At 39.3% G+C, this 13,012-nt stretch overlaps 1 protein-coding gene across 4 annotated transcripts in view; it reads right to left on the bottom strand.

Annotated features, from left to right (window-relative positions):
• eya4 (EYA transcriptional coactivator and phosphatase 4) overlaps positions 1-13,012 on the bottom strand; it is a 49,544-nt gene that overhangs the window by 30,090 nt on the left and 6,442 nt on the right. The window lies entirely within an intron of this gene.

Genomic DNA, 13,012 nt, shown 5'->3' with positions numbered 1-13,012 from the left:
TTTTGGTTTTATTCTGTCATCTTTATTTCACGAGCAACAATGGAGGTGCACAGAGTATCACGGAACTGTGAAATTTTACACTTAAAACTATTTCAACGCTCGACGGAAACTCGTCTCTCCAAAAACCACAAACCACTTACACCGAGTTCACACTACATGATGTTTTATTCTGCAACAGGTTTTAAAAGCTAATGGATAAAACCCCCAGAGCGGAGTGTAAAAAGGGCTCACATATTGAAGGTGGAGTGCCATTTGCGACCGCTTCCAAGATGCAAACCGACATGTTTCCGATGCCTCGTATCTGCCGGGCCAAATATTTCACTCGTCATCAACAAGCTTCAGCTATGATAACGGAAGACAGGAGAAATGTTTAGGGGAAATCTATAGGAGAAGTTTTCTGTAATAAAAGGAACTCCTGCTTTTGCTATATGTTTTTGCAACATAGACCAATGCTGTTACTGTTCCAAAGGGACAACAGGAAATAGGGAAAACTTCAGTCTTCACCACTCAAGTCAAAAGGAAAGTTGGATGACAATTTGCAGTTACTCATTTCCATGATATGATTCCATTGTGGGATCTCCTGTCCCCTTTATATGCACAAAGTACATGGAAAGTGAGTTTTGGCAAGCAGCACATAAGGATCCAAACAGAGTTGGCAGCAATGACGATAGAGATGAGATTGATCAAATCAGACTTGAGGAGTTGGTGAGTGGAGTTGCGAGGTGATGTGCAGGGGGAATCAGAAAGCCGGGATCGAAGCGGTTTAAATCAGGATGGCATTTGTGAGCAGAAGCCAAGCGAGCAAAAGGAATTCATGGAAAGGGGATAAGTGAGGGGTCAACTAACGTGGGCTTTCTTGGATCAGCTGATTATCAGATGGGCTGTGATTAAAATTGGAAAACAACCGTGTTTTGTCCTTTTAGGAACCTGATGCACATCAATATACAAATAAGTCCACTTGATTCTAGTGGACATTTTGTGGAATAAAAAAATGAGTTTTTTTCATTTCCTGTTTACATTCTAGGATGTTTTCATGCCAGTGTTTTTAGCGGGAGACAGGAACTCCTTCTGCCGGTTGATCTTTTTGATGCGTGATCTCGCATATGGCCAGACATCCAACCAAAGTATGATTCCACTGTGCCAGCATTTGAAAGGAGCCTTGCTCAATCTATTGTTTTTCTGCTGTTGCAGGAAAAAAAACAAAAAAAAAAACAATGGCCTGTTCTTATTTCTGTGAGCCAATCACACTTGGAGTCTAAATGAAGGGGTTCTACGACACTGCTTTATGCAAACAATTTAAGAAGGAAAACCTTATTTTATTTATTGTATGTTATGATACTAAAGAGACAACAGAGGAGACACCACTTGCAATCAGATCAGTGTATTCATCTTTACTTGTCTTTTTCACCATGTACCTTTAGGCTGCTACTAACTTATTACCTCAAAGGTTGTTGTTTCATGCAGCAAAAGGGGCCTATAGAAATGCATGTAAAAAGGTAAGAGGAGGAAAATTCCACCTGAAGTAATAAGCAATGGAAAGCTTATACCCACAGCATATTTCCGGTACACTAGACAATGTAATGGGCCCCCCTGGTGCTGCTCTGTCATGTTGTGTATAAATCAGTACCAAAAGATTCGTGCTTCAGCATGGTAGTTAAAATAGACTTAACACTACGAGTCGTGTTGCAGAAGCCTGACTTTAAATCAGATGCTCCACACATTTGTTTTTTCCTGCTTGTAGAAAAGTGTGCCAATAAAAATTAATCATATTGAGATACTGGATGTGCTTATCAACAGGGGACAGCTGGAAGACCCGGCACAGATTTTCTTCTTCTATGTAAAATGTAATTATTGAAATCTGTATTCTCCTCCATTTGTATTCAGTTGGAGAAAAGGGAACAAAATCAGTTAAGTAGACCCTTCTTTAGGGTGAAGACTTGTTGCGCTTACATATAAAGTTTTCCACATATAATAGCCGAGCTTTGTAAAAAAGACAGTCAGTTCATTTTGAACTTTATTGTGTATTTACAAGGCCAAAGAGAACAGGCGCGAAGGCAGCTGAATGTATAGAGACCAAGAGACCAATTTGGAACAAAGTCAGTCTCCGACTGTCCAGTCATCTTTAAGTCGGTCACCGTGGTGGCCAAACCTACAGTATTCACCCCCAACTCCAATAAACACCTTGATTGATAGACTGTCTGTCGACCCTTGTGCACACATCAGTGCAAATGTCTTTGAAAGTGTGTTATACGTGCACAACGACATACGCTTGTGCGTGTGCGGGACATCTGAAAGTGTATGTAGAGGACTATCTGTCAGAACAGATTAGGGTGTTGCTGAAACGCTTGACAACTCAAGCACTTTATTATTAGCCAGGCAGGACCCCATCGGGAGGGGGTCGCCCAAAAACATCCCCGATGAAATATTTTCACAGCAAGTGGAGAAGGGAGCGAGGGAGGTGTCCCAAAACATGCCTAAAAAAGAAAAAAAAAAGAAAACAGAAGTATAATATGGGCATATCAGACCTCCGAACTGAGCAAACAAGGTGGGCAGTATATTAGACGGCTAAATGACAACTCGGCTTTGGTTTTTGTTGACTTTAGGAGTGTTTTAAGTGTCAAACAGAGGCGCCTCACTCCTTTTCAAGGGGGCATTGAGAACAACATTGCTCTTCAAGTTGAACAACAGTAGTTTATCTTCCCCTCAGCAGACAATAAGTCAAACTGAGACACACTGTTCCCCTTGATCTGTTCAGTCATGCTATTGGTTCTCTCTATTCATCAGGTATTTTCAGACATTTACTAGGCTTAACTTAGTTAAAATTATTAACTTAATAAATCAAATTGCAGCAACCTAAACTTTAATGGAGCTCAAAGTAAACTGAGTATCATAGCATGACCAAAACTCATTTCCTGTTTACAGGAAATATAGTATAGCACTATTTCTTAGAGTGTAAATGTACAAACTTTTGATCCATCAGTCTAACAAGATTTTTTTTAACTTTCAGATATTTCATGTCACAGAGCAGTTCTAGAGGAAATGGATCTAGAACTTTGTAAATATGGGTCACATGGAAGCTAGTCTGAAAGATTTAGATTAATGAGAATAAACCCGGAACAGTAGAACAGAGAAAAGGCACAGTAAATACATTCTTGTGTGGTTTCCAAAACACCTCAAATTCAACTTGTTGCAAAAAATGTATTTATCAGTTTTTCCAATATAGGGCTGTGTATTTGAGAATTAATAACATGATTATGGAGAAAACAGTGCAGTATTTGGTGTCATCACATTATTTGGCATGATATGATTTGTATGTAATTCAGTCCAGAGGCCAGCAATTGCAATACGATTATCCAGTAGAGCTATATAAACTCATAAAAATAAACAGAATCAACAATTAACCTTGAATTTTATTGAAATTATATTGAAAAAAATACACCAAACACTGTCCCCTCTTCCGGTCGACATGGAGAGAGAGCTTTTAAAATACTATATGACATGTTAATCGATTATTGTTGCCCAACATTTGCATCGTTTAGACGCCGATATATATTAATACTGATCAATGTAACATCACATAGATTTAGATGATTTCTTCCTAAAAAGGAAAAAAAAACCCCGATAACTACACTCTTATACAGCTTAGTGTCTCATTATGATCCTGCATAGCAAATAATCAAACGTGCCGCCAGTTTCCAAAATAAGTGTCATCACTGGCAACCGATGAGTGTAGCTATTTGTGTGACGCACAGTACATGGGGGTCTTTGGTCCTTGGATCTTCGGCTTTAACATTATCAGGGCCAGTGATGAACACAGGGATCCACACCTGTGAAACCTGATCGCCAAGCCAGCCTTGTCTCTGACATGGACAACCGCCAAACTCGCGCATGAAGGATGACGCTCACCGAACACCTCTTCTTCTATCTCTCCTCCATGTTTCCTCTGCTTGTCCTCGCCCTCTCTCTTTCACACACATATGCACACACACACACACACACACTCGTTTACCTGTCCCCTGCTCAAAGCGCTCTGCTCTACCCATTTGTATGAGTGGTTATCAGTGCGGTAACCCTATCCCCCTTCCTTTCATGTAAAATACATTGTGCCGAGTCTCCTCCATCCCTCCCTCTCTCAGTCAGTCCAGCTACCCTCCAGTTGCCCCAGCCTGGGGAGGTGTAAAACTATCCCTCTCTTTATGCCTCCAAAAATGCCCCTTTTTCAGGTGTAGTAGGAAGCTATAAAAGAAAAAAAGAAGCGAGGGAGTGAAAGAGAAGAACAGTTTTTGAGGCAGGGATGGGGTGGAGGAGGAGGAGGAGGAGGAGGAGGTGTGAGGGTGAAAGTTCTCCAAAGACATCGCTCTCTGGCGAGGCGTGCCTCCCTTTTTACCTGTCTACTCTCACAAGAATAAAACCAAGAGCAAAAAATGAAAGTTTCTTGACCTGAGGTAACAAGTCTTTGACCCATTGTCTTCAAATTACCCAGGGAAATGAAAGAAGACAAAAAATAGAGCTATAATTCTAGTGGAGAGAATGTCACATACTGAAGTCCCATAACAAAGGATAATTTAAAATAATTAGAGATGGACACGCAAATTTGGTGAGTACCTAATAAAAAATTGTAATAAAAAGAAAAAAGAAAGAGAAGTAAAAGAAGTGAAATAAATAAGCAAACAAAACAAATATATAATTTGTTACCGTGTTTGTACTCTCAATTAATTTACATAAATGACAAAGCTAATAGCCAGGGAAACCGCAAAATTCAACTTGTGTTTGCAGATTCAAATTACACCCATGTGCATTTTCAATGAGACAAATATAATCATACAAAGTTTGTGGAAAAAATTTAAGCAATATTATTAACAACAATTCAGTCTATTGTGCTTTGCAGTCTGATTCCCTATCAATTCCTGTAGATTCTAGAAAAAGAATTGTCATACGGGATCTCCAGATAAGTCCATATTGCAAAAGACTTTCCAAAAAGTTTTCCAAATTGGTTTTTGATAGTTTTTGTTATAAAATCTGGTGCCATCAGTAAAATGAATCAACTCCACTTCTTCCTCTGCCATCAGTGCACCTTGTTTCAAGTCTGCAGAAGGATAAAATCTTCATCATGCTTTTCAGATGTGTAACCTTCAGGAAAACACCCCACTATTAATGACAGGAATGGATAAAGTTGAGGGTCTACATTTCATCCTCTCTGGCCCATTCAAAGACTTTACTTCATACACTGTCATTTCTGTAACTTGAAGGACCCCCTCGTTCTTCAAAAATGTTTTTAACCTTAAAAACAACTATTGTGTCACCTAAGTGGTGTTTTTTTTTTTTCACAGAATATAGATGTCAGAGGAGCAGTAGAAAAAGAAACCCAAACGTTTCAGTGGTCTTCATATCTTCCACTTAAAATTGGCTCCTCATTGTCTCAGAAAGGGAGAGCGATCATGGACATGGTTTGATGCTGCTTTACTCAGTGGAAATAAATGAAAAGTTAGTGACGGATATGTGTGTGTGTGTGTGTGTTTGCATGCGTGCATGCATATGTGCGTGCATGTGTGCATGCGTGTAGGCGTGTGCCACTTCTGTGCTGTTAATTGTGAAACGTTTGGCCTCAACTGCCCCTGCACAGCTAATCTGATGAGAATGATTAAAAAACAACTGGGAGAAACCTAAACCAGTCCACGGCTGAGCAGTCACACACATGCATGCACACACTAAAACAAGACACTCAATCAAGTCAATGCAGAGACACACTTAAAATGACACAAATATACGAAATATCTCAAGGTGAGTCTCAAATGCAAGTCGCACGATGAGAAAATTAAAGTTTGCGGTGAATGGTATGTGGGGCTAAAAATAAATGTTTATTAGCTTCACAAAAAAATGAATTTATCCTAGTACAGTCAAGGATAAATGCAACATCTGCTGAGCCCATAATATGAACTGCAATCAGTTTTATTCTAAGCACAATTTAATTTACATTTGCAATATTCCCACCAAATAAGCCATTCAACTTTGTCACCTGAGGAATTTGGAATTTGATCTGAATGACTCACGTCATCATGACATGACTCATTCATTCTGCTGATGAATAAAACATAGCCCAAATACAGTCAAAGGTAAAATTAGTAACAGAAGCACATAAGTTATCCTAAGGACATCCTTAGTCTAAAGTCATTCATGCTTATTAAAATTTCTGGATTATTATGAATCATGGATTGATTTTAGGTGTTATGTTGCATTGGTTAAATAGTGAATTTAACATAAGATGACAATCATAAATATTATCTTGTGATCCAACATCTGGTTGTAACCACTAGAGGTGATACAATATCATTATGCCACGTATTGATAAGTGAGTTCAGTATTCAGTATCATAGTGTTTAAAATATTGCAGTTGCTTGCGCTGTGTGTGTTTGTTCGTGGGTATGCGATGACTGCGCAAAAGACAGTTCATCTTATAATGTAATATTTATCTATCTGTCTGTCTTATCTTTCTTTCCATGTATAAATAAAGTATAGCCCTGCTACAGTATATTGTCTGTATTTGCCATCATCCATTCCTGGTTGGGATTATGGGCCAAACTGTTTTAAATACTGTAGCAACCAAAGCAACCAGTAAAAGTAGTTTCCATGTTTTGTTGATTTATCCCTGGGGCAAATGTTAATTATGAGCTGACATAATTATATCTACAAATTAGGAAAACAGCTCCTCATAAGCAGTGGTTGAAGCTCGGTGCAGGCCTTAAGTTGGATCTCCTTTATTGACATGGTGACTTTTTTGGCTGTGGTGTGATTTCCTTGCTTTCCAATCTGCAAAACTAAGACACAAACCAGGATCAGATATGTAGCAATATTTGAAAACATGCTGAATAGGGGGTGTTGCAATTTAGTCGTCAAATGATGTGGTTTGGCGAAAGACAAAGCATTTACCATTTATTTCATTAAGAAGGAAGGAAAACGAACCAATAATCTTTGCGAATCTTGATTTTCAAGTTTTTGTTTTAATGCACGAAGCAACTTCAAAACAATTTCTTGTTGATGTTTTATTTGTAACTTTTGGTTCCTGCTTCCATAAACTAAAAATTAAGTTAAAAATACAAAAATAATAAACAAACCTACAAATGTTTTCAATGTTTGATGTAATTTTAGTAATTCAGTCTGGGTGTCTATTTCACACTTTAACAGTGGATAAATGAATCTTGAATTGGGCAAAGGACATATTTCACCCCTAACCAGATTTAAACAAGTAGTAGTAGTAAAATGTCATTGGTATTATTGAAAATAGCTTAAAAACCCATGTCATTGTTTTCTCCAAAGTGATTTAAATGCTCATCTTCATTGTTCAAGCATCTATAAAACTCAATAACATAATATATATTAAAATAGTTCATGCAAAATATTACTATAAATGAATGTTCTGTTTGGCTGACTGTTATCACCAGCTGCAAACTTGAAGAAAAAATGAAATTCAAATACATGAAGTGCTAATATTATGACACAGGCAAACTAAATGAAGGAGCAGCCATATGGAATGTAGAGCCAGTGGACTAGAACAGTCAGATCTCTACTGCTGTATGAGACCTGTAGAAACACAACACCATCCCAGTGCCCCATTTCACCGCCCCCCTCCATCCCTCACCTGACCACAGCTACAGCACCCCCTGCCCAGTCCCCGCACCGCAGCCTTCCCCTCAGAATCCACCAGTCCAACCCCTGAGCAAATCCACTTCCCACTGTGAACTACAATCAATGAAATGTGTGTGTAGCCTGCACATATGCATGTGCATACACACACACACACACACACACACACACACACAACAAAATATTTCTGTGCGGCCATTAACTGTTATCAAATATTCATCTTGATGAAAACTAAGGTTGGATCGTGATTCGTACGTGCAATGTGTTGACTGGTGTTTCTGCTTCTTATGCAATACAAAGTCAAGCAGTATAATAGCCATTCATTGTTTAAAAAGCTTTTACTACCAAAGACACTTTTTTTTCCAGAGAGAATGTCATGTCTGAGGTTTAAATTTCACAATACCCGGTAGTTTTTATAATGAATAAATACTTAAATCAATACTTCGGTCATCTTTGTTAGACAAAAAAGCTCAATTGCAGAGTCTGATCGGAGCCAATTCCACTTTTTTACTAAGACAGCATGGAAATAATTTTCCAGCATGGAAATAACTCCAAATTAATTGACTTAGAATTTATGTCATAACTTGATATGTAAGGTTCTTAATCGCACCAATAACATCATGTCATTTTACCTGTGTGTTGCTTCATATGTCAAAACCGAGAAAATATTTTTCAATCATACATGCGATCTGTTAAAGTAAGTAACCAAATATTTTCTTTTCTTAATATGAAGGGAAAGTCAAAAAATATACAAAAACAACAGAAAAATGGGTCTACAGAGGATTGAAGATGAAAAAAGTGTGCTGTCTGCATCTGGGATGGTCTGAATGTCCAGTAGTGTGTGTGTGTGTGTGTGTGCATGCTTTTGTGAGCCAGTGTATAAGTGTGTGTCTGTGGCGGCAGCAGCAGAAGCAGTGGCATCAATAATTAAAGCTAATGTTATTAGGCCTCAGATCCCTTTCAGACGCTTTTAATTAAATGATGAATGGCCTCCCAGCTGCCTGTTAAATAATGCTGCTCGTGACATCACAGTGTGTGTATGCGTGTATGTGCGTGTGTGTGTGTGTGTGTGTGGGTGTGTGTGTGTGTGTGTGTGTGTGTGTGTGTGAGGAGCAACATAAGGTAGATATCCTTCAAAAAAGACAGTTATCATGCAGTGTCTGTGTGTGGAAGGTGAGACAGTCGGCAGACAGATAGGTATGCTCGCACACATGCCATCTGTTCTCAGATTCAATATGCAGCCATTTATCAGAAGTTACCGCTGCCCTTTGCGCAACGGAGAGTGAACAGGAGTTGAATGTCTCAAAAGTCACAAGCTGTTCCATCACACTCGGCTGTGAAACACTTCATATCGTCTTCCTAATAAAATCACTCAAAATACCATATGTCTCTTAAAAAGGGGGAAAAAAACAGACAGGAGAAGAGGATGTACGTAAGTGTGAAAAAGAAAAGAAGGAAGTGAAGGGAGTCCAAAAATGGGACAGTGCTCTGGGGTATGAGAGAGCGATAAAGACGGAGAGACACAAAAGAGGGAAAGACCACTTGCCAAATTAGAGCATGAGAGCAACAGGTAAAGCCAAGGACAGGTAAGGGGTGCCAAATGCCCCGGGCTCCAGGCTTATGGGACCGGCTATGAGAACACCCATAATCCCTTCTGTTTCTCATCCCCCTCTGCTCTCTTCACCCCCCACCTCCTCCTCCCCCACGGCTCTGCCTCTGTATCGGATTGCTCACTTAAACAATAGGCCCTGAATCATCACTCTAACCAGAGAGACACAGGGGGAGACGAGGAGGCGGGCAGCCTGGCTGAGAGAGAGGGGAGGTCCGCCAACTGGAGAGAGGGAGGAGGATGTAAAGACAGGGAGAGTAAAATGCTTTCAACTGTCCCTCTAACATCTAGGTTGAATCGGGGGGTAGAAAAAAAAAAAAAAAAAACAACCAAAGGATCAAAAGCTGCTGTATCCTGTTTACAGAAATGATTTCTTTTTTTTATGACATTGATATTAAAAAAAAAAATACTGCAATCATGTAATAACTGACTTTTAAGTCCGCTACTCATCTCTTTCAGTATATCACTATCTTGTTGTTTACACGTGGTTTACCGAATAACGCCACACGTTTTATGTGAAAAATGCTATACAAATAATTTCCAATTGATCGATTGAGCTGGATTTTACAGTGTAACTTGTATGTTGAGTTATTGTTGCAAGAACCTGCAATGACAAGAGACGGACAATAATGCAGCCTTAGTTGCAAGAATGCAATGAGAAATGGAAAAACAAGTTTTGTTTAAAAAATAATCATTCATTGAAAGCCCTGTCTGGATTGGTGCGGTGGTTTAGAGACCCCTGCTTCGAAGCCCATCTGGCCTTCAAAACCCCTCTGCTACCTCTCTTTCTATGCTGCAAAGAGAGAAATCCAATCTCCCAGCAGAGCAACAGAGGAAGTTCTCGCGGCAGGCGAGTCAGGCAGGTTCCTCTGTAACTAAAGCACAATTGTTGCAATTTCATTTCCTTCCCAGCGAAATGAGGAAATATTCTCCTTTTTTAGATTAACATTTGGCAGGAAGACTTGAGGCCAAACAAAAGGTGGGCTGTGTTATCGAAGGCTCTTGTGGAAGCTGAAGTGAAGAGTAACGTTTTACCAAAAATATGTGAGGTACTCTTTCATAACCAGTCAGGTTTCTCGGATGCTGAACTTTTATGAAAAATCTTGAACTATCAATTAGGTGCCAGAATCTTTGGCCGAAACATTTCATCCTGATTGACTTCCATTAAACAAACATGGTCACAATTTGAGACAGTCTCCACTCAGATGACCTCAGACATCCTACACCACAGAAGGCATATGTCTATAACAGAGAAAGAAACACCTACTCACACAAATACACATTCACATACGTGCATATTCTCACACACAGACACACACACACACATAGCAGACACATATCATGTGGTTTCCTGTCTGGTGCGTTCCTCTAGAAAGCCCACGCCGCGTGCTCTGGGTTTTTCGAGATGGATTCTCCAGTCTGTTTGGGGGGTTTCACTCAGCCAGACCGTGATTGGCTCTGTGGCTGTCTGTGACCTGCTGACCTCACACCTTAGTGAGGCAGACTCTTATAGTCGAATTTTATATCAGGTGATCCAAGTGAAAGACAGATACTCTGATCATTCAAAGAATAAAGGTCACATCAAAATTGAACAGTTGTGGATCAAGTTTCCCCATTTTTTTTTCCTCATAAAAGAAGATACTTTATATTATTCTTGAAGACACCCAGTTGAATCTTTAACACAAATCTTGTAAGAAACGACCCTCGCTTCTCAAGAGCCGTATTGATAACGTCTCTGGACGATATTTCGAGATCGGGCCCCATTCCAAATGAGTGGGGGAAGAGTCAAAACTACTCTTTCAGGGGATGCCAGGAAATACCAACTGTACTTATAGAATCAGCAGTTAAATCTAGTGAAATTAAATATTGTAGTTGAAAACCTCAACAGGAATGTCTCTTTCCAGAAATCATAGTCCAATTACTCAAGATAACCCACAGAATTTGTTGTGAGTGGTTTCTCATAGATAATTTGTTCTGTCTAAAGAAAATAGTTCCGCGCGCTGAAAACGAATTCTGTGATATTATTTCAAGAAAACAGTTGGTTGATTTGTGGAAAGAATCCTTTTCTGTAGATTGTTTTATTTGACACGCTGTGCACCACAAGAAAGAAACACCATCCAATGATGTTCTTTTGATCACAAGGGAATGATTTCTATGGCTGTTATATCCAACACTGAAAATTCAGACAATAATAGTTTCTTTAGATAAAAACGCAGTAAAGGAAATTTTAAACTACAATAAGAGAAAGGAAATTAAAAAGATTTTTTTTGCTCTACAACATCTTTGGGGTGGTCTCAGATTAGGTGTGAGAAGAATTTGTTTTAATGGATTTGGAGTTTAATTTTATTTATTAACAATAAAGGTGGGGTTACAAACAAACCCCTAGTATTATTCAATTAAAGAGTCATAAGTGATTCGAGACTTCAATCAATATGATGGCCATTGGAATTTTTTTCATGCTTAAGTTTTTCGAAAAATGCTCTGTGAATAAACACTGTCACATTGAAAATGGATTAGGTTGTATTATGTTATCCATACAGCTGATTACAAATTGAAACAGAATATATACTGACTTTGTTTGAATACCCTCAAAAATTCATGAGGTAGGTTTTGAACATTTCAAACATTTACTGCGCACTGCAGTTCTAATCAATTTCATGGAAATATCCAGCTTCATTGTGTGCGGCAGAGTCGTACGGTCTGTGATAGGAAAAGCAAAATCGATACTGCACTGCGATCTTAGCAATGTGAATGATGGGAGCATAGATGGACCCTTATTTTTAACTTAATTCGTGAAAGAATAAGTACCAGCTTATTTTCATTTGTCAGCTCCTCAATCAAAAGCATGACCAGGTAACAATAAATTGGGATTTAATTTATCACCAAGTATTACTTACTTTTGCCTTCTTCATTGAGGTTGGCCTGTGTTATTTATCGCTGCTGAAATGATTGATATCTTGGTTCTTCCAGTCTCTCTCAGCAATTTAAATAAAACATTTCCCAGAATTACACACAAATGTCCAGCTAATTTATTTAGTGTACAATTACCGCCGGCTTCGTCGTCCTGATCAGTCAAAGTATAATGGCCACAAAATTCCTCTTCATTTATAACTTCATCTCGCTCTTTGCTTTAGTCATCAACCATAATTCAACCAAGAGTTTTAGCTTTTATGTCATGAACATATTGAATGACCTGACTATTTGGTTTCATCGGAGCGAGGTGACTGGAAGTCTGAAAAGCAGGCTCTCAGCAACGCTCAGCTGTCAACTATACATAAATCTTACAAGAATCACTGTATACGAAGCTGAAATTGAAGCGCACCTCTGTGCCACAACTAGGATGCCAGCCTGCGAGTGAGATACCGGGGGTTAGCCGTGACACTCCACACTCTTGTGATCCATCCACATGGCTTGTCGCCGGGCAGATTTCAGAATGACAGTCTATGACGCCAATGCAATCTTGGCAATCGGGGTTGGGCTGTGCTCGTATTTAGCTACTGCTGCTGCATGTAAGTTGGTGTGAATGTGTCTGTATGGGTCTGTAGGGGTGAAAGAGGGGTGCAACCTGACTCCGTTCCTTCACTCACTCAAATTCTCTCTCTTCGGCTTTCTTTCTGTCTCTCTTTCTCTCTCTCTCTCTCACACACACACACACACATAAGCACACATGCGTACAGACTGGGACAGCTGCCATACTCTGGGCCTCTCCCAGCACACCAGAGGAAAAGGCTACGGCTAAAAGAAACTTTTTTTTTCCCCCCT

This window comes from Fistularia commersonii, chromosome 20 (genome assembly GCF_037954325.1).
Source record: "Fistularia commersonii isolate RoL2024-O1a breed Wild chromosome 20, RoL_Fcom_v1.0, whole genome shotgun sequence".
Lineage (NCBI taxonomy): Eukaryota > Metazoa > Chordata > Actinopteri > Syngnathiformes > Fistulariidae > Fistularia > Fistularia commersonii.
This window is presented reverse-complemented; position numbering and strand designations above follow the sequence as displayed.